General features: G+C 42.1%; 2 protein-coding genes and 1 long non-coding RNA gene across 3 annotated transcripts in view; 2 read left to right on the top strand and 1 right to left on the bottom strand.

Annotated features, from left to right (window-relative positions):
* The window catches only part of LOC147736441 (uncharacterized), a 453286-nt gene that overhangs the window by 99067 nt on the left and 332402 nt on the right, over positions 1–21817 (top strand). The gene's annotated exons all lie outside the window — the stretch shown is intronic.
* The window catches only part of LOC147736444 (uncharacterized), a 158158-nt gene that overhangs the window by 99062 nt on the left and 37279 nt on the right, over positions 1–21817 (top strand). The gene's annotated exons all lie outside the window — the stretch shown is intronic.
* LOC147736445 (uncharacterized) lies at positions 1113–19537 on the bottom strand. Its single transcript, XR_015307558.1, has 3 exons — positions 19444–19537; positions 11096–11242; positions 1113–3369 (listed from the first exon to the last, which is right to left on the bottom strand). It is a non-coding gene; the product is annotated as an uncharacterized LOC147736445 (long non-coding RNA).

Here is a 21817-nt window from a genome sequence, read left to right as displayed (position 1 = left end):
TTTTTTCATTGTCTGGGTGTGGTGTGTAGCTGGCTAGAACCGGCCACGTGGCTCCTGGTCCACCTAGCCGACCGAGCCTGGTAATGTGATTTTGATGTTTAAGGGCGCCATTAAATAAAAGCAGGTGCTCTTGGTATGTTAGTGGAATTTCAACTTCCTCGAAAGGAGAGTATTCCTCTAGAGATTCCGCTATTTTATAGTAGTGGAACTCACGTGTCACAGCGTGTGCTGCTGGAAAAGTTATCCAGGAATAGAATACCTCTGTCTGCCGATATTCATGGGCCTCTACCACAAATACAACTGTACCACCTCTCGGTGATACCCCATTTTCTAAAAGTTTTACAGCTATGGTTTTTCTTATGTTGACCGGGATGAGTATTGCATTCGGGTCCTCATTTTGGATAGCTGTGTCATCCGCTAAGAGTTGAGTTGCTAGTCTAACTCTCTCCCTCTCTTCCTCACTGTCTGACATTTTTACTGACAGAGAGTCTTTTGTTGCAGATCAAGTTTCAAGGAAACAAAGATTAGGTGCATAATATTTTGGAACACTGTATCCTTCAACGTTGACTATACCGTAAACTAATACATAGGATTCTCATCCTACTAAGTTTCGGCAGATATTAACCTTTCACCCACTCCAGACGTCTACTGGAGTTTTTACGGGAAAAAGGGGTCTGTGTGAAAACGCACGACTGAGTTATTCTAGTATCTTGCGTTAGATTATCGCCTTACCAAACGTTGGGCACCATGTAGTGTTGTTCCTATATTCCCAATAGGCTCTGCGCATTGGAATAACATAAACAGCAGTGTAGACATAGGACTGAGGTCATCTAGGTCACTACTGACTATGTTAAACTTAATTAGTTTTGTCAGCTAGCTCAGAGGTCACTAGAAACCTTCTCGAATGAACAGGGAGGGGTTAACTTCCCTGATTCAGACAAGAAGGGATTAGCTACTGACAACCATATAACATGACAACTTTTGCTCTCCCAGAATAAGGAGTATATCTCCAGAGTTTTGTGAAAACAATAGACAACTATTTCACTCAGTCATTCGTGCATGCTTAGTTTCACCAGAGTGCAGAGAAATAGAGAGACAGGCGTTTTCAATAAAAGGTGTTATTTTATTGAGCAGTCTTCTTTCTCATGCAAGAGAAATGAATTGCCACAATTGCAATACTTATCATGAAGTAAAGTGCGTACAGTAAAAGTAGTATTATGAAATAATACTGTAAAAGCATTGATATGGTTTCTTAGCCATATGATACTTAAAAACGGATGAAATATTTACAATACTAAAAATATTGACTAACAAACTCAACTGGTGCTTCTAAGATACGCCTACCCCAATGTACCTGACCTAAGCCTAATACGTGGGAAGGAGTAAGTAAGTTGCAGTTTTAAGTTAAGTTGGGTTTTTGCCAAAAATCTGAATCAAGAATTCTCTGTAAAGTTTTAATCAGCTCCGTACCTTGGTTATAGAATGAAGGAGGTCTTGTATCTCTTTCTCAGGACTCGATCTCCCAGTCACCCACAAGGGTGACTGGAAACACCGGAGCTGGATTTCTCAGCATGAGAAAAGGCAGCTTCTTTCCCGGTGTGTCAAAGAGAGAGACGGCTTACTTCGGCTCTCGCATCAGCTGGGCTTCGGATAAGAAGATAGCCGCTCTGCTCCACACCACCGTGTGTTGCTTAAGGCAAGTGTTGGTATATTTATACCTGGAAGGTGCCGTGTTTGACGTATGGTTGGACATAAGACGTCAATAAAAGATGTCACTTTAGTGCTCGCAGGAGTTCTATGACAAATCAAAACAATGGCATGGGGAATTCCCATGTTGTTAGAGGTTTGTTGTGTCGAAAGAACTCGTTGTGCTCTCTAGGAATCTAAGGAAGTAGCCTTGCCGTATCTGGAGGTCAGAGCCGCCAGATCCCAACCAGCTCACACATGGTTCCCAAATGTCCACAGGTCTAGACCTACTGGGCATTAGTTCCCAATAATTAGATAGCTGGTCTTTGCAATACACAACAGTAGTCAACCACGCTGCCACCGTAGGAGGCTGTCGCTTTTTCCAGTGCATTGCCACTTGTCGATTAGCCAGCAGTAACAACATGGCTGACAATTTCCTAGATCCTTTTGGCACTTCCAATACGAAACCCGAGAGCGCAATTAGTGGGGTGGTGTGTAACTGATTATTAGTGATTTGTCCAATAGTGTTAAGCACCTTCTTCCAAAATTCCCCTATCGGTCCACAGTTCCATGACAGATGTGTGAACGTGGCGTTCTGCGCGCCGCATCTCCAACATTTAGCGTCTGGATGTATGCCCATTCGGAGTGTAGTAGCGTGCCTCAGCCAGGCCTACCAATGCAAGGGATTCGCCCTTCTCTGCACAGAGTCCTTAGATCAATGGAAAGAAGTTGACACAGAAACTGGAATAGAAAAGACAGAGTTTATTAAACCTCATCAGATGGAACTACATTCACACAACAACACCCTTCGGCAGAGTATGAGGTAGCACCCTGACTGGAAGGAGCTTGGTCCTTTTATACCCACACAGGGGCTCAAATGAAGGCGGTACAAGGTACAGAATGCTGGTTTCAAATACATATAAGGTCATACAGAGAGTGTGCTAACAACAAGTAGGAGGGGCTGACAGTTAGCCAATTCTGGTGGACTCAACTTGACAGTTACAAGTTGGAGACAGCTGTAAGCTCAACTAGGCATGTGCAACGCAGAAGAGGATAAATATATCTTGTCTCTAGACAGATTTCAAGAGTAGTTAACAGGAAGGTAGGACAGAGCACATGGCAAACAAACTGGCGGACAGAAATACAAAATGGATTGCGTAAAACGGACAAGATAGTCTCTAAATACAAGATGTCTTCTGCTAATGCTTAACCTAATCATTGCTAAATTACAGTAGACGACCCTTTCAGCATTTTTCTGAAGACATTCGTCTATCTAGGGTAATCTTAATCTCTATCCTGTACATTGATGTTCATCATCTCAGTAATCTCACAATTTTACATTTGTTGTACTTTTGCAATATTGATTTTGTACAAGCAGTGATGCGCATGGAGCAAAGCATAGGGCTGCATTGTATACAAGTACAGCATGTAAATAGTATCACCAGTAGTACACATAGAATAGTCAGTAGTTTCCAGCCCCAAGTAACAAAGAGTGTCCATATCCAGTTCAAAAATGTCCATGTACCAGTCTCTTGGTGAATGTCTGCAGCAATCTTATGCAGTTTAGAGAGTGCATCATAAACTGAAGGTGAGTGATCAGGTATAAAAACGCAGCAACTGCTACCGATAATGCGACATGCACCACCTCGATGAGCCAAAATCACGTCAAGCACCATCCTGTTTCTTTTTTTTTTAAAGTTTGAGATTATTGAGAACAAACAGAGAGAAAATGAAGAAGCAATCAAAATGATAGAACCATACATATTATACAATATAAAATATAAACTGAATAAAAGTAATGCAAGATATGAGAACAAGAAGAAATTCAATCAAAATATAGCAATAGAAATCACATAATCTGTAAAACATTTGAAAAAGAGAAAATCATAAAAAATCAAATAAAAGACAATTGGTAATCAGCAAAGAAAATGGTACAAGGCAGTGGGGGGAAATCAAGTGGTGTCTGTACTTCATTTGATCTAGACTTAGAGGTAGTGGGCGAGGGAGCAATTAAAGATAAGTAATTGACCAGGGGAAGCCAGAGGAGATCTCTTTAAATTGCCAGGGAAATGAGAGAAACATAATTGTTGTCTAACCGATGATGGAAACAAACCGCATTCCACCAAGAACGAAAAGTGACATTGTTAGCCCGTTTCCTATTGGAGGTGATGAGGTGAAATGCAATAGCTATCAAGAGGTCAATGAGCTTATATTGTTGTGAAGATTGGGGCCAAAAGGGAGAAAGAGTGCCCAGGAAGAAGTGAGTAAAGGAGTAGAGAATGTGGATTTTAAAAAATATCTGAATTTGGGACCAGACAAGTTTCCAAAACTAGAGTATAGGGAGACATTCAAAGAGCATATGTTTTAAATCAGCAGTAGAGTATGAGCAAGATCAAGAAGTAGAAGTGGTGTCTATTGAAAAAGTGGACAGAGTCAATGGAGTAAACAAAATCCGAATATAAATAAAAACAAGCATTTACAATGCAATGGTTTCGCCTTTGGAAAAGTTGGAGCTATTGGCATTGTAAATGACAACATTTGTATTTATGTGTTGGTTTTGAAAACAGATAAATAAATGGCATTGTCATTTACATTGCCATTAGCTTAATCTCTCGCAAATGTGAGACCTATTGTACCCTACGGACGAGCTCAGCAGACAGCAATTACTACCATAAACACCCACCCAGAGCCAGTCACACACACACACACACACCCAGAGGCAGTCAGCAGGGCCCGGTGCAGCTCTTCCTGACTATCACCTCCTTTCCCTGCTGGTCTTTCCTCCCCACTGACCTTCTCCTGGTTGGTCACAGCAGCACATATTCTCCAGTGCCAAACGTGGAAAGCTACCGGCAAAGAAGGACCAGTCGCTGACAATAATCTCTTCCAGTTGAGAAGCGAGGACTTCTCAAAGTCCAGGTGAAGCACCAGTTACTGGTGCAAAGACACTGATAACTATCCTACTTTGGGTGTGCAAAAGTTAAAAAATCAACTACCAATTCTGAGACACAGAGCCCTCATCGCCAGGCAACAGCCAGTAGTATAAGAAAATGAAGTGATTTTACCACACTCTCCAGTAAACTTTTACAGCAGTGAAAAGGAGGAGCTCTTCACACACCCTGATTTAGATCTAAGACAGGAGTCACACCTTAAACGAAGTTGAGTACTGTTAAGCGGATGAATGCAAAAACAAAGCACATCAGAGAAAAAAGTCACTTAGGACAGGACTGCTTTTCCAAGCTTTGAAAGGAACTTCTATTCAAACAGCAAACATCTTTTTAATGTCCTTGCATCTGCACACTGGTATGATTATTGTGAGTGATTGTGAGTGATCGCCCACTTTACTGGACCACAAAAAGTCCACATGGCCTTCACGAAGCATGAAATACCTCATTATTTTCTGGCAGTTACCAAGAATCGCATGCAAGCACAGAGAACATAGTACATACACCTAATACCCATGTCCCTACTCGTACTTTCTAATATTGTGGTGGTAAAATGTTAAATAGGCACAAAAACACAAGAGAACCAGTGAAAATGTTGCTTGGCACAGCTATTGACTCTGTGGTCTAAGTGCCCCCTCCCACCACCCTAATCTTCAGATTTCTCTGTAAGGCCAGCTGGGGTACCATAGCACTGTGCATACAGCCCAAAGAGGTTGAAAATACCCACCTACACAGTTTCCATTACAGATATAAAAATCTTGCCTATGTCCACAGCACCCAGGCAATGACGACTAGCTTCGCTGTGACTGACCCAGAGAGCCTCCTGTGACCTATAGCATTGGCATAGCCAATAGGTCTCGCCTTTGGGACCTTATAAGGGGTTAGCCATGCAACATCTGATGTTGTTGCACCAAGGATATTGTGCTGCATAACTAGATACTTATAAGGTCTCAAAGGCAAGACCTATTGGCTATGCCAATGCTTGTTCACAAATGTCACTGCTTCCTAAAAGGCATGACCATCGCAGCACACTGCACATGATGCTTAAAGAGGGCGCAAGCGCGTTCACCGTCCCCTAGTACGGTTCTCACCACCTATACTTTTTCCAGGGGGTCCCACAGGTCCCGATATTGTGACTTTTATGTAGCCACATAATATAAGCAGCTGGCACTAATCTGAGCTTGCGTGCTCTGTGGTCCAAGCGGAGGGTTAAAAACGTATTGTGTTATTTTATTGGGTTCAGAGACAGGGGGAGGGACGTTCAGTATTGGCAACATCCATACATCTTCACCACAACCAACCAGCACCAACCACGTGCCCTCGTGCCCAGACTGCGTGCACTGCCAACCTTCCGTGATAGCCGGCTGGCTCCAGCAAATGTATGCATGAACCGGTGTATGCATGAACCGTCTCATGTGAGGAAAAGCAAAAATATAGCGCCACGCAGTGGTTATTTCAGCAGCAAGACTGCTTAATTAAAATAAGCCCACGCTGCAAAAAGAGGCCACATTTGTATGCTGGGTGTGGCAATGTGAGTGTGTGCTCCTAACTGAACACGTATTAATTATACTTTGCGCACTTACCATGTGTGCTTGCCGGTTTCAAGTACAACAAATGTGTGGAGACTTTTGCGGCGAGGTTCACAAAGACTCGAAATGGTCAACGGCCTGTGTCCACAAGTCTGTGCAAATTTAAGTATTGGTCTGAGAGGTGAAACTGTCCCAATATCGTTTCCCGTCACGTTTCTGGTATTTTAATTGACATCTGGAACGTGCTATTTGTTGTGAGAACATGTTGCCTGTAACCTGCTGTATCTGAATAAAGCACTAGGCCACGTCGATAACAGCCATGGCTTTAGTGAGGTTTATTAAGGCGCTACGTAAGAGTAAGGGCTTGTTGAAATACGTACTCCCGCTGTTCTAAATAGAATAGAGGCCCGTGGCAGCACTGTGTCCTGAGAGTAAGTCCCGGCTCCCCCCAGCAGGGGTCGCCACAACCCTGTGGGCTGGAGAGAGGTGGGGCACGAGACCTCAGCAAGCAGTGGAGGGGTGCGAGCACCGAGAGGTCGGCGAACAACATCATGAAGGGGAGGACAAAGGACTGCCAGAAGCCGGAGGGATCGAGGTGCTCATAATAAACGACTTAGGCGAATAGACCCCACAGGACTGGGAAAACGACACAGAGCCAACCTAGACTGGGAAAGGGTTTTTTGCGGCATTTGGTAAACACCTAAAAACGAGATTCAGGAAAAACTTTGAGAAATTAATTCACGCATTTTTTTTCCATTAGCGCTAAAGACGTTTTAAGTGGGAGAAAGAAAAAATAACGTAATTTGAAGGCAAAATATTGAAGTCTAGCCCCCTAAAACGGGAGTCTCACGTGACAGAGATTAAATATGGGCCAGTTGTGTAAAGCAGAATGAGTTACCCACATGAGAAGACCCCATGGCTTTACTCAATGAGAAAAATACATGGGCAAGACTTCTTGTTCAAATGGCGGGAGGGGGGCGGGAACGGACAGCGGGAGGGGGGACGGGAAAGGCACTCACCTGGACTTCTTCCGGCGGCGGGCGGCCTGCAATGACCAAAACAAACCTTCCCCCCCCAAAAAAATAGGAACCGCCCACCACCGCAATGACGTTGCCAAAGGGGCTGAATGCCTAAAAATCGCCGGGAACGCCCCCGAATCTGCTCCGGCTTTGACGGACAGATCTCTGTTCCAATGGCTAGCCTCCATTTATGGAGCTAGCCAATGGAACAGAGGGGCGGAACTACACTCACATACTCTAAACAAAGGTTTTCGCCTGTGCGAAACGCTGCTTGCGCAGCTTTCGACAGGCAAAACCTAAAAAGGGTCTGCGTAGTATAAGCGGCTCTAGAGGTCCCATAAATCTTTAACCAGATCTTGTCCCAGAAAAGAACAGTCCAATCCTGAGAGAGATCTTTTTCCCATGCTAGTTCAATCTTAGTCTTGGGTCTATCTAAGAGAAGGTGAAAGGATTTATAAAGAAAAGAAGCGGAAGGAGAGTGGTCTAATGCAGAGGATATATTTTGCGACACAATGGGAATATCATTGGTGGAGGGTAATGATAGAAGATATTGGACAAGAATAGGACACAGCAAATTATATTGTGAACGAGAGGATGGAGGTAAAGAGAATTGAGATTGGAGATCAGAGAATGGAATATGTTGGGTATTAGAAAGAAGTTGAGAAATCCAACGCAGTCCTTTGGAATACCAAGACTTCCAGAATATGGAACGGTTACGAATCCAGAGATGTTTATTATGCCGAATAGGTTGTAGATGAATTGAATTGATAGAAGGATAAGAGGAGGACATGAAAGGGATAAGAAGATTGCGAGAGTGGGAAATAATAGGATTGCGAAGAGAAGTCATTTTGGATGAGAAGGAAAGGATTTCCAGAAATTCAAAAGGTGTAAGAAAGGAAGATTTTATTTTTAACCAGTGAGGAGGATAAAAGGTAAGAGTAGTAGAAATCCAACGAACAGCTTCTTTCAATGAAAAAGCTCGGTGATAAGTTTTAAAGTCAGGGAAGCGAAGTTCACTGTTAGATTTATCTTTCTTTAGGGAGGAGAGAGCAATACGAGAACGTTTGCCCTTCCACAGGAATTTAAGTAGGATAGAATCGATCTTCTTAACCGCATCGCTGCTGCGGCGATTTTTGCGCGGTGCGGCTTTTTTCGTTTTACCGCGATACATGACGAGCTCAGCTCGTCATCAGCACACGCCACCCGTGGGTGATTACGAGCTTAGCTCGTCATCAGCATCGAAAGGGTTAAAATAATAATCAGGAATATGAATAGGAAAGAGGAGATAACATCATTTTAATTGAATCAAGACGACCCCACCAGGATAGAAAGAGAGGGTTCCATCGGAAGATGGAAGCATTCAATTTTTTTGTTATATATTCAAAGTTTATTTTAAGAGTGTCAGGTAAGAGAGGAGCAAACCAAATACCCAAATATTTGATTTTAGATGGTTGCCAAGAGAAGCCAGAATACCTCGAAGAGATGTTTTTGGCATAAGTGATTTAAAGGTAAAATTTTACATTTATCGACATTAAGACGATAGCCAGAGACTCTAGAGAACTAAGAAACCTGCTGAAGGAAAAATGGAAGAGAGGATCGGGGCTCCCAACAATATAACAGATTATTGTCCGTGTAAACAGAAAGTTTAACTCTTTGGGAGCCGAAATGAAAACCGAAGATGTTATCATCGTGTCGAATCTTCGTGAGGAAAGGTTCTAAAGCTAAAACAAATAATAAAGGAGATAATGGTCAACCTTGCCTGACACCTCTGTGCAATGAAAAATAATCTGAAACCATGCAAGCAATGAATATTTATGCTTGAGGTCCAGAATAAAGCAGGGAGATAAAAGAAATAAATTTAGGTGGAAAACCAGCCCATTTAAGAGCATTGAACATAAAATCCCAGCTAATCCTATCGGCTGCTTTCTCCGCATCTAAAGAGATAGCGGCTAGAGGGTGTTTTAGTGAGGGAGCTTTACTTAAAACATTAAAAAAGATGCGCAAATTGTCAGAAGAAAGTCTTCCTTTGACAAAACCTGATTGCTCAGGGCCAATTAAGTCAGGTAAAAGTGGGTCCATCCTAAGAGCCAAAATCTTGGCAAAAATGTTATAATCAGTATTTACCAAAGAAATAGGACGATAATTTTAGCATAAAGAATGATCTTTATCTTCCTTAGGGATTAAACAAATCAAGGCATCTTGAAACGTACCACGTGAAGAGCCTGAATCAAGAAAAGATTGAAATAAAAGTAGAAGATTGGATAAGAGAAGTGAAGCAAAATGATTATAAAATTAAATGGTAAATCTATCAGGACACGGTGCCTTTCCACAACGTAAAACGGAGACTGCATGAGAGATCTTTGCAAGCGAGATATCAGAGTCCAAGGGTCCAAAATCAATATGAGTGGAAGGAGGTGATGGTATGGACTGAAAATAGGAAAGAAGGTCTACCGAGTCCGGAATAGTCTCGGGAGTATAAAGAGTTTTGTAAAAGGCAACAACCTCATTTAGAATATCCTTGTCTTTAAATAAGGAGACACCAGTAGGACTTAGAATAGACTCAATTTACGTCTAGTCTTTCCGTACTTTCAGATAATTGGCTAGAAGTTTACCCATTTTATTCTGTCCGCCATAATAGCAGGAGTTACATTTTAATAAGTAATTGGAAGCTGCGTCAGTGGTCAATTTGTTGAAAGTAAATCTGGCATCAATAAGATCTTTAAGAGAGGATTCAGTGTTAGATTGGTAATACGTATATTCAAGGAGTTTGATCTTATTAAGAAGTTGGGTTGATTTAGCTTCCATAAGCTTTTTCTTTTGTGAGACAAAATTGATGATAAAACCTCTAGCAGCCGCTTTGAAGGAATCCCACACCATAACAAAGGAAGAGTTTGGAGTATGATTAATCTCAAAAAATTCAGTAGCAAAAGCAGTGAATATGGTACAAAAAGAGGGATCAAGGAGTAAAGCGTTATTAAATCTCCATCATCCTGGGTGAGGAGAAAAGGGAATGAGGTCAATGTCAACATGAACGGGAGCATGATCTGAAATTAAAATAGAGCCAGTATCAGAGTGAATGGCATGAAAAAGTTAATCTATATGAGATTGAGAGTGATGGGAAGGAGAATAACTATATTCTCTAAGGTCGGGATGACATAATCTCCAAATGTCTATTAAAGCTTTGTGATGTATGGAAGCAGCAAATTGAGAGTGCATCCTTGTTGTACAGAATTTAACTTTTGAATTTCTGTCTAATATAGGGTCAAGAATTTGATTACAGTCATCCCCAAAAATAATATAATCATCATTTGGTGAATATAATTTTTCAGAGATTTTAGGCCAAAAATATTTATCAACACCAGTGGGAGAGTAAATAGTAAAAATAACAATAGGAATCTTATCAGTAAGGAATTTAACAATCAACCAACGGCCATCAACATCACATTTGTGAGAAACAGTAGAAATACTCAACTTTTTATGGCACAAAAGCACAACACCATTTTTCTTACCCGCTGCAGGGGAATTGAATACATGACCCACCCAACATCGCTTAAGTTTCGAGGCCTCATGTTCTGAAAGGTGGGATTCTTGGAGTAGGGCGATATCAGTTTTAAGCTTGGCCAAATGATACAACACCGCTGCCTTTTAATAGGCAGTTATTTAAAGCCTTAACATTCAAAGTAGTAACTCGGAATGTTACACATTAAGAAAGTATGAGCACAGTTTATACTGAAGAGAGCAAGCAAGAGAAATTGTATAGAGAAAATATAAAGAAAAAGAAGACAGATACAAAAGAGATAAAAAAGGAAACGTTGTGAACAAAGAAGAGAAAGAGATAGGGAAAGCAAAGGAGTAGAAAGAAGGATAAAGAGAGAGAGGACAGTACAGGTAAAAAACAGATGACTGAAAAACATACCTACAAATACAAAACAACAATTGAGGGTGACAACGCCAAAAGATGACGACGACAGCAACGAGAGCAAAGACCACCGGACATCCGTTGAATAACAATAGTACTTCACAAACAAGAGGACACATCAGGATGCGCAAATGGAAGGGAATCCTGTAGAAAAAGAAAGAAAAATTAATAAGAATGCAATGGACATGTGGAAAAAAAAAGAGCACGAACTGGAGGTGAAGTGAGACAGAAAACATATGATATGAGATAATACAAAAGGGAGACAAAAATAACGATCCAATGAAGAAGACAAAACAAGCGAACAACTCTAGAATTAAGACACAAAAAGCAAATGTAAAATTTCTAGAAGTGTCCATGACATCAGCTCCGTGATGACGTAGGAACTCTTGTAAAGCCGCTGGGTCTTTAAAGTCATAGTTTTATCTTTGTAAGTAACCTTGAACAGACAAGGGTGAAGTAAACCAAATCTGGCATTGAGAGGGCGCAATTGGGGACGCAGGTCCAAAAACCTCTTCCGACGGTCAGCTGTTGCCTTAGCTACATCTTGTGAAAGGAATAAACGATAACCTTCCCAAATGATTTGTTTTTTAGCTTTGGCGGCCGACATAACCTGCAGAAGATCAGTATATTGGAGAAACGCCTCGAGGTTTATTGTAGACCTTGGGACCAAGTCGATACGCTCTTTGAATGTTGAAGGAAGAAGAAGCCGGTAAGTCCAGAATTTTTGGGAAGAAGGATTGAAAAAAGGCAGTAGGATTAGATCCTTCTGTAAGTTCCGGAAGACCATAAAGGCGGAGATTGTTCCTGCGATTCCGATTTTCCAAATCCTCCGATTGCCTCTTGAGATGAGAAATATCTGCTTCCATCGAAGAAATTCGGGAACAAGAAGCCTGAAGAGATTCTGTAGATTGCTTCACAAGTAGAACACGGGAATCCAGTGAGGACCATTTGTCATGTAAAAATTGCTATGTCTTAGTAGTCTCCTCCATGAAGGGCTTAAGAACGCACATTTCTTCCAGAATTAAATCCATAGAAGCAGAGGTTGAAGCGGAACCAGGGGAAGGGGGATCCTTTTTCAAGCGCTTAGTGGGCGCTGTTGGGAGTTTGCTTGATGGATGCAGCTTAGGAATTGCTCTGGAAGGAGAGTCAGATTTTTGCGCATGAGCTTCCTCCATGTCTTGCAAATTAGAGTCTGAGTCCGAACAAGCAAGAGTCTTTGTTCTTAAGTGCCATGGCTGTCTGATTGGTGACAGCTTCCACAACTTGAGTCAACCGTCTGATCTTTCTGCTATTCAATGCAGCACCCACAAAGAGCAAACCCAAATTGAAATCGACATATTGTTGCAAAGTGGTATCTGTCTGGTCGACCTCATCTGTACTTATTGTTCATTTGTATCTATTCTTAGAAATATCATTGTACAACTTCAGGTCAAGGTGATATGATGCAGGTGCTAAAAACACAGGGGGTAACAAAAATGATATGTAACATACCTCGGACCACCCAACAGGTAATTGATAGTTTCCTTTATTACCACACACAAAGTATGTGCTGTGCGACGATGTAAAACTACTGTTATTAGTACTTTCAATATTTAATGTAGAATACATTCACTTCGTCCTATAGGATTTCTCCCAGGACTGCCAATACATAAATCTGCTTTAGCTCTGGTTACAGAAATTACAAAGGGTTCAATGTTTTTCATTTTCCTCACATTTGTGAAGACATATGGTGTTGAAATATTGTCCGGTTGATACTCTTCCCATTCTCATTTAGTCCCTTTAGCTTGAGGATAAACATCTTCATCTTGGTAGCATTCTTTATTCAACCGAAAAATTATTCCACCTACTGAGGGCTTTCCAAAAGCTAACAAAAGGGCATACCAAGCTTGACATGAGCCATTACGGGAAAACGGTAGAGGAATAAAAGGCGTTGCTCCTTTCTTTTGGTGTGCAGGTATCATCACACACACCCAACAATTGGTAGTATTCGTAGCATTGTGTGTATGATGCAACATCTGGATGAATGTGTTATTCAGATAGGATTTGCGATGTTTCTGCTCATGATAGGGAAGTGTATAATAATGGTGCTCCAGTGGAGCTGGAGTAGTGGCAACAAAAATCTGTCGAGCAGGACCCACTTTTTCAACAAAGCAGTGTCAGTTCGTAATCACCAGGGCAACAACAAACCCTATAGCACATTTTCGCAACAGTGATGATCTATTTTTCTAAGAACCTGTTGAAAACAATTGTTGAAGCTCTTCTCCCTGGGCGGCCTTTATTTCTTCACCACAGGCCAAGACGAGTGTCACTACACTAATGCAAGGCTGATCCTCCCCTCCACTTGCCACATTGGCTCTCCGTTTCACAAACCCAGCGTGGTAGCTCAATCAGTCTGGTTCAACACTGCCGTTTTTGTCCTCGGTCTCAAGTGGTATTGCGTTGCTCCAGGAATCGTGTGGTCCGGGAAGATTTCCGCAGATTCGTCAGGTGAGATAGCTTGACCTTTCTCCATCTCCAGAATCTCTCGATGGTCGGTCAGCGCAGCCGGTTCCACCAAGGCGGGCGACACACGCTTACAATGCATGCCGTGCACCCAATTCTTTTTGTTCTTCACTCGAACTGCTGTCCTTGTAGCCAAAAGCACCTGCTCCGGACCTCGCCACCTCGGCTCCAAGCTGTTCGATCTGTCAAAGACCTTGACCATCACATAGTCGCCGGGACAGAGTTCATGGGCCTCACCTGTAGATCTGTCAGGAAGTGCTTCTCGAACCTGTTGATGAATAGAGGTGAAACTGTTGGTTAACTGTGCCAAATAATCATTCAACAGAACATAAGGTACATCATGTATGGGGCGTGGCTTAGGAACTCCCCAAATGTTCATCGGTCTCCCAAATACCACCTCGTACGGTGTAAGAACTGAACGTGAGTGTGGCACGATCTTATGGATAACAGTGCCAAAGGTAGTGCATCTGGCCACTTTAGGGAGGTGGAAGCCAGTATTTTTGCCACCTTCAATTTTAAAGTAGCGTTATACCTTTCCACCAATCCTGCTGATTGCGGGTGGAAGACTATATGGAATTTCTGTTTGATCCCTAACCCTTTCAGGATATACTCAACAACTTGCCCAATAAAATGAGGTCCGTTGTCACTCCACAAAAGCTTACAAACACCATGCCTATGAAAAAGTTCCTTCAGAAGCACCTTTGCGGTGGTAAGATCAGTATTATCCTTTGTGGGGTGCACCTCTATCCATTTACTGAAGGCACATACCACCACTATGATGTATTTTAGATTATTGCAGCGTTCAAGTTGGATCTAGTCCATCTGCAAAACTTCAAAAGGTGCGGTTGGTGTAGCAAACGCTCCTGTAGGAGTTTGTATCCCTTTTCTAGGATTATACTGCCAACAGATCAAACAAGACTGTACTATTCTTTTAGCTGTGCTGGCAATTTCAGGATTCTCCCAGACTTGTGTAAGCAATTTAGTTATTGCTAGGGCTCCAACATGTGCCAGCCCATGTGCCATTTGAACCATAGGTTGTAAATAGGCTGCATGTATTCATTACTTTGTTACGCTAACAACCCTCATCATCTAACATTCCTTCTTTAGACCATTGCTCAAGTTCTTCCACAGAGGCGGATCTCTGTATATCCAATACTTCCTCTCTAGCATCATACCAACGCTCAGCTTGTGATTTTACTACGTACATCGATGTAGAGCTTCGCTGCATTGTAGTTTCACGGGCTACGCGATCTGCAAAGGCATTGCCTTGTCCTATTTTATCAATGATTTTCTTGTGTGCGCTACACTTCATAATTTTCTTTGGATATGGAAGTGCAGTCAAGAGATTATGTACTAATTCTCCGTGCTTTATCTACATCCTGTGGGATGTAAGAAAGCCTCTTTCCTTCCAGAGTAGGCCGAAATTATGAATCATTCCAAAAGCATGGCGGCTATCTGTGTAAACGTTCACTCATAAGTCAGTACTAAGCTCACACGCTCGTGTCAAAGCTATTAGTTCAGCTGCTTGAGCCGACTTCTGTGGTATGCGAGCTATTTCCACTACTGTCTTGAGTGTGGTGATTGCATATGCGGCTGAGGTTGTGCCATCTGGTAACTTCAAACAGGACCCATCAACCCACAGCTCCCCATCTACATCTGGAAGGGGCGTATCTTGCAAATCGATGCGACCCTTTGTCTGTTCCTCAGTAAGGAATATAGAATCATGAGGCTCCTTTGATGGAGACTGAGTCGCAGGATATGGCAACAAAGGGGCTGGGTTCAATGTTGCACATCTCTTTAATGTAATATGAGGTGCTAACAGTGTCAATTTGATCCGGTCAGGCGAGCACTAGTTAAATGCTGTGTCTTGGTCAGATTCATAAAGGCATCCACTGCATGGGGTACTAGCACCAACAGTTTGTGTGACAAAAATATCCCATAGCTCTGACTTATAGACACAGCTGTCGCTGCAACTGAACGGAAACATCCAGGCAACGCACGAACAACAGGATCAAGAACAGCAGAAAAATATGTAAAGGGACACTGCTTGTCACTGTGTGTCTGTACTAAAACTGACATTGCAAATCCATCTTTCTCGTGTACATAGAGTGTAAAGGCCTTCGTGTAATCTGGTGTGCCTAATATTGGTGCAGAGCAAAGAGCTTGTCTTAACTGGCGAAAATCGATTTGACCTATATCTGTCCAAGGAAGGGGAATTGGAGTGTTCTTAATCAAAAGTGCTAGCAAAGGTTTAATAATATGTGAAAAACCCAATATCCATTGCCTACAAAACAAAGTCAAACCAATGAATGCACGGACATCTTTCTGGGTGGAAGGTACTGGGGTGTCTAAAATTGCTTGAATGCGATCTGGTGTCAGTGCATTTCCCTCCTTAGACAAAAGATGACCTTAATAGGTTACCTTTAGTCTACAATATTGCAATTTCTTTCGTGATACTTTATGGTGATGTGTAGCAAGAAAAGAAAGTAAGGACAAAGTCCATTTTTCACACTGCTCAGGTGTATCAGCTGCCAACAAGATGTCATCAACATATTGTATGAGAGCCACTCCTTCAGACAAGTAAAGGAATCGAGTTGTCGTTTTAAGGCTTGACTATAAATACTCGGACTCTCAGTGTACCCTTGAGGAAAACTACAAAATCTGTATGATCAGTTATTCAAAGTGAAACCTAACAAATATCCGCTATCAGGATGAATAGGAATCGAGAAGAAAGCGTTCTTCAAATCGACTACTGAAAATGTAGTTGCTGTTAGAGGGGCCAAGGTAAGCAATGTCGTTATGTGAGATACTACATGGTACTTTGGTACTACAATCTTGTTGACTCCTCTGAAATCGATGATAATTCTATAAATCCTAGTGTTAGTATTTTTCTTCAAAATGGGAAGAATCGTACTATTGCAAACTTATTCCACATCCTCTACCGTAATCAATTCCTGTACAATACGTGTAAGTGCTTCTTCTTCTCGAGAAATTGTATACTGAGGCAATCTCGGCAGTACAGCACCCTCCTTGACACTAATATGTACTGGTGGAATAACCATTTGTCCTACATCGGTGTCAGAAGTAGCCCACAAAGCACTAGGGAGTGAAGCTAGTGCTATGTACTCTTTAATAATCCAAGATCTCTCAATCATGGGGTAGTTGTCATTTAAAATAACCTGTATTCCTTCCGGAGAACATCGTATCGTAGCCCTGAAATATTTGAGCATGTCAAGACCCACAATATTATCTGGTGTATTTGGAGAAAGCAAAAACGGACATGGAGCAGTACACTTATCAACATGGAGTGCAAGTGGCTGTGATAATGGGTCAAGGGAAGATGTTCCATCAAAACCTATCGATGTAATAGTTAAGCCAGACAGGGGAGCCCTAGGAAACAAGTGTTTAGACAAGGTGCTACGAGTAGCTCCTGTATCAACCAGAAACTGATCAGTAGAAACCAAAACATGTGCTGTAACATAGGGACCCCTCTGATCTACTGGAACTTCAACTGATTCCTTACCCCATCCTAGGCAATCCTATGCATAAGCAGAATCTTGCAAATCAGACAGCACATAGTCGGACATTTGATATTGGTTCCTTCTATCAAAAGCATTAGACCCATCCTGCCCACGTGTAGTTGCATCAAACCTAGCACGATCATTTGTGTTTCCTCTAGGCCCTGAATATCCTGAACGATTTCTCATTTGTCCCCGACCACGTGAACCCTGCTGAGCAATCAGTACTGGACAGTCAGAAAGCCAATGTCCACATTTCTTGCAATTCACACACTGATCAACAGACAAATTCGAACGAGTATAGGGAGGAAAGGACGCACCATAAGATCCATGTCCACCTCTATTATTACCTCTAGAAGGTGGGCCATAAGCCTGAGCCATCATAACCTTTGCTTTTAACTCTTTAGATTTTTTATCCTCCTTACTTTTTGCTTCTAATTCTTGTTGTTCATAATACTGAGCCATAGTTAAGAGAGAAACCGGAGATGAGGTAGTCCATGAACTTTCACTGACCTTTAGGCGACTAGCTATTCCTGGCAAAATGTTTGTGACATATTTATCGATAAACAGATGCCTACCCTTGTCATCTGTCAATGACTGGCCACTAAAATCGTGGAATGCTTCTTGAAAGCGTGTGAAGAAGTCTGAAACTGATTCATCTATCTTTTGCTTACAAGACGCTAACATCGTCCAATCTATCTTTTTAGGGGGAATAATCGTCTTTAATTTAACCAATATAGCTACCGGAAGATCCAAAATTAGCTGACACAGATTTTGTGCAGGTTTTCTATCTTCATCTAATTAATTCAAAAAACAAATCAATATCAGACAAAGTCATAGTACAAGAGCTAATGGCACGCTCAATTTCCTCATAAAAGGCTGTTGGATTCTTTTGCGGATCAGGCAATGCATTTTTAAGAGCCATGACATCTGCTCTATTCCAAGGAGTGTAAACCCAATTATAAATAAAGTACCCTTACGCATTGGTAGAAGTCTTATCATCACTTGTACCTGCTCCTTTAGGAGGAACATATAAAGGTGCGGCTTCCTGCCTGGGTTTCACATTAATTACAACATTCTTATCTGTTTTGGGCGTCGAAGCTCGTGCCACGTTGATTCGGGATGTTTGTGCAGCTGTGTCTACTGCCTTTTTCTCTTCCCGCAAACGGACTGCTTCATCATGTAGTTTAACTAAGCGTCTGATTGTGTCAGCCACCTGGGAGAAGACAAAAGAACCTTCATGTAATTGCTTACAATCAGCTGCTATATCATCTGGCTCTACTTCGGCCGAATATTTCCTAAATCGTTCAACAACCTCTGCAGCAAATATCTCGGTAAAATATTTTTGTTCCTTTTCTGACCAATTCTTAATAGCATCTAGAAGTTCAGAAGTAGTATTAGTACTACGATCGCTTTACGCGCCGCAGATCTAATCTCAGAGGAACGTTCTGTAGTTAACATCGAGCAATTGTCTCAGATTTTATCCTACTATTTAGGAGAGTCCTCATCTGACTCATAAGGAGCAGAGGGATGAGCATACGGAGGTTGACAACGATCTAATAAGAGAGAATCATCTTTGGGTTTATTAAGAATAGGATAAAATGGTGTATTGGCCATTTACCTGTAACTGACGCTCCCTATCTTCCCTTTCTTTAATTTCTTTATTTTTCATTTCTAATGCTTTCACATACATGCTCTTACGTTGTTCTTTTTCGATCAAGGCCTGCTCATTCTTCATTCGCTCATGCACTTCCTTCTCCCACATTCGTACACAATCAAACATATCTTGCCTAGCCATTCGCTTAAACATTCGTTGCTCCACATACTGAATCTTTCGTAAATCAAATGACCCATGCATAGGCCAACGCAACTCAGGATCCTTACGGGTGTATTTGTTCCATAATGTGCTGTACATTATGGACGAAATACCATATTTAATATACATGTCCCTATTAGGCGTCCCCTCCGGGGGTGCTGGTTTTGCTTCGTCAAGTTTCAAAGGGGTACCACTACAAAAGCAACACATCCTACGAAGTGTGCTGGAAACAGTCATGCCAAAAAATAGTGCAAAATATGCAGTATTAGAAAAGTAGCGCTTAAGGTACTCTTCGTACGTTGCGCTGTTCAAACAATTCTAAATAGAGAAAAATCTCCTCATTACCTGCCTATTTGTATTGCAACACATATATATATATATATATATTTATGAAACTAGATTCAATATTGGCCAATCTTTTTCAAACAAAACCGCAGTAAGTGTTACTAAACTACCTTACCAATCAAAGGCATCAAAACCAACCGCAAGTGCCGCAGAACGGCTCTTACCAATCAAATGGTGTCCAGGTTCCTTCTGCCGAGTTCTCAAATCGACCAAATGGTCACTGCACGGCGAATCCATCCATTCATAAAATCTTTATTTCTGTAAAATATACCATAAAAGCGCAGATTTATAATTAGCATAATTTGTACATAACAATTAATTATCAAATTTCACCTAAAAATGTAGAACAATAAATAAAATACAGTTAAAAACAGAGCAAAGTTGTTGAATCAATTAAAAACAAAGCAAAATTGATCTTTTGACTCATAGGCCAGACTTAACCCTGATTAATTAAAACTCTACGGATGCGCCACATACCAGCCAAACAATGCGAGACAGTAAAAACAGTTGGTCCGCATGTGTCAATTTTCAATACTCTGAGCGGATGCGCACACTGCCAAAAGCCGAGGTTTTTGCACAGTGGGATAAGCCAAAACCTCTTAGGTTTATGATAGGCAGGGCAGAAAAAGAATACATGTGGCTCAGTTTAGTTAAGGTGTTCACAAAGAGGGCAATTATTCGAAGCAGACATTGTCCAGTTGCATGTGAAAGTTTGTAAGGGTAATACTCCATGCCTCCATTGCACAAACAATTTTCTGGCTGCAACAGGGTAAATTATATCTAGAAAACGTTCAAAGCAGTAAGAGTCTTTAACCAACAGAAAGGTAGCAGTTCTAGAACCATTATTGGAATTACTCAGAGCCATTCTCATATTCTCAGCTCAATATATTTTCATGAGCATATTGGCTGAGATTTCTTTACAGCCCTGCTCTGGGTCAGACTATAGGACAGGAAGTCTCAACCTAGTGCATTCCTTCTTAATGTAGGTGAGCCACGAAAATTTGGATGTGCTCGTACAAATAAGTATTTCTCTGAGCTCCTGCCTATAGTTAATCAGCTCTGGCATAACTCATAGCCGGCGCAAATACCTTATTTGCTTTAAGGCTAGCTCCTCGACAATTGGCATGATCCCCATAGCAAGTCTTAGTGGGACCAGCGGGGTACTAGGAGGAAGGGCCAACAAATGCCGTAAAAAGTTGTTCTCCACCCCGGTGATTTGGGTTTGATTACAATGACCTCATAGCACACCACCATACATACTTGCGCCCCTGGCTTGTGATTTATAGATCTCCAAAGGTGGGCCTCGAGGTTTTATCATTGAGAGATTGGATAGTCTGAGGATCCCGCCCGATAGTTGAGCAAGCTTTATTTGGGATTTAATTTGCTGGGGGCCCCACGCCAAGCTCTCATTAATCGTGACCCCGAGGTAAACAAAAGTGCTTATCCTTCCAATCTTGTTTTGCCTAGAATAGGATTAGGTCTTGTGGTTCTAGGCGGGTTGAAGATCATACATTTTGTTTTGAATGAATTGATCTCCAAACCCCCGGCAGTACAGAATTCTACAAACCCATCCACTAGTCGTTGAATGCCCATTGGAGATCTGGAAAGCAATAGGGTATCATCGGCGACCATTATCACCGGTACCCTATTCCCTGCCAGCTTGGGTGCATCGTTATTCTGGACACCGTTTAGATGCGCAATTACCCCGTTGGTATAGAGGCAAAACAGGGTCGATGCAAGCACACAGCCCTGCCTTACCCCCCGGTCAACAGGGAATCTAGATGTCAATTCGCCACTCCTCCCACATCTGACTTGAACGAAATTGGCCTCATGTAGCCTCATCAGGACTGAAAGGAGATGGATAGGAACACCCAGCTCAAGAAGGACACTCCAGAGTTTACCTCTGGGTACGAGACCAAAGGCAGAGCGGAGGTCGACGAACACCATATAGAGGCTTCCCTCTTCTATACCCTTAGGCAGTTGGATAAAAGATCTCCGCCAAAGAGCCCCTCCTTGAGGTGAGCCCATTGGGCATTGCACTGCCTGCCCAACGAGGAGCATTGCCTATGATGAAGCATGACACTCGCAAGGGTGTGTGAGGCCATTACATCCAACAAATTGGATACCCAGGGTAGCCCTCCACTGAGCACTACCCCTGCCCTTCCCGTGACCACTTTCTCTTCTTTCCCTCTTTTCTTCCTCTATGAACAGCCTAGTCGCGTTTGTCAGTTGCTGTCTTTTGGGGCTCTGAATGTGGCTGGACCTCCCATTCTCAAGTTTCCATGAATGGTAATCTGAGCCCTTGGATCTTAACCTGATCCACTACCTCCCCTTCTTTTTGACATATGCCCCCTTCTATACACACAGTTTTCCAGTGCAACAGCACTAGTCGAAAAATTTGGTCCACGGTGGAGGTGTTCTTCCTAAAACCTGCCTGATAAGGGCTGAGTATTGCAAACTCCTCCATCCAGTCCTGCAACCGTTCCAGGATAAGTCTCGCAAAGATCTTCTGAGGGACATCAATGAGACTTATAGGTC

The sequence above is a fragment of the Lissotriton vulgaris genome, chromosome 1_2 (genome assembly GCF_964263255.1).
Source record: "Lissotriton vulgaris chromosome 1_2, aLisVul1.2, whole genome shotgun sequence".
In the NCBI taxonomy this organism is placed as follows: domain Eukaryota; kingdom Metazoa; phylum Chordata; class Amphibia; order Caudata; family Salamandridae; genus Lissotriton; species Lissotriton vulgaris.
Note: the sequence above shows the minus strand (reverse complement) of the source record. Positions and strands in the feature narration are given on the sequence as shown.